At 43.5% G+C, this 955-nt stretch overlaps 1 protein-coding gene across 1 annotated transcript in view; it reads left to right on the top strand.

Moving 5' to 3' along the window:
• COQ8A (coenzyme Q8A) overlaps positions 1 to 308 on the top strand; it is a gene marked incomplete in the record, with an annotated part of 47,121 nt that extends 46,813 nt beyond the window's left edge. Inside the window, 1 exon segment of the mRNA XM_072409945.1 lies at positions 1 to 308.
• Between the last annotated feature and the right edge of the window lie 647 nt (positions 309 to 955).

Below are 955 nucleotides of genomic sequence, written 5' to 3' on the forward strand. Positions count from 1 at the left end.
TTTTTTTTTTTTTTGCCTAGAAATACAATAGTAATCTCGCCTTTTTTTCCTTGCTATTAATAAGTGGAATTAAATGCTTTTTGTACTGTGGAAATTGATTTTTCTTATGACTGGTCTCAGCGCATAGTCATCTTTAGCCCTCTGCTGCAGAGATGAAATTTTTTCGGGGGGCTTGGAAGAACTGTGAATCGTGTGATTTTTCTATTTCATATTATGATTGTATGCACAAGTCACCTTATGATGACACCCCGGGTCATGTGACCGGGGGAATGGATAAAGGGCTTCATACATTAAATGCTTTTTCTCTATCTGATGCTTCGGAAATCTGTCAAACCCAGAGGACCCCCCCCCAGGCGGTGCTATTCTATCATTGTATGTATAAGGGCTGCATACATAGCTGAAATATACGTAAGCCATTCCATCGCTGTCCATCAAATCCTGAGACCTGTACAGCTCTGCCACAGCACAGACTTTAAATCCATGCACTCATAAAAGTTTTATTCCCCCAAGCGAAAGTTAAATGGTAGATACCAACACTGTAAAATTTAGCCTTTCAGGCACCAATGACCTCCACTCTCCAAGGGAACTCCACCCAAACCTATTTAAAGTTGGCTAGTGTGTTATAGAGGGTGCATTGGGTGTTTGTTACCCCCCTGGAAGATTCCCTCTTTCCTGTCCCAGGTCAGGCCATGTAATGTGATTTCCTTACCTTTGCTGCCATCTGGTGGTCAACTGGAAGAAGTGCTCATTTATTATCTCAATATAAAACAACCTATATCAAGGGGTTGGCAAACTTTCATGGCCACTAAGGCCATTTTAGGGTGGGCGGGAGTACACTATTCCAGACTCGGAGTCTTGCCCCTAATTGCATGCGGAGGACCCTATGCCAGACTCAGAGTCTTGCCCTAATTGCATGCGGAGGAGAGGGATTTCCCTTTAGGGAGGCTTCCCTATT

This window comes from Pyxicephalus adspersus, chromosome 4 (genome assembly GCF_032062135.1).
Source record: "Pyxicephalus adspersus chromosome 4, UCB_Pads_2.0, whole genome shotgun sequence".
Classification (NCBI taxonomy): Eukaryota; Metazoa; Chordata; class Amphibia; order Anura; family Pyxicephalidae; genus Pyxicephalus; species Pyxicephalus adspersus.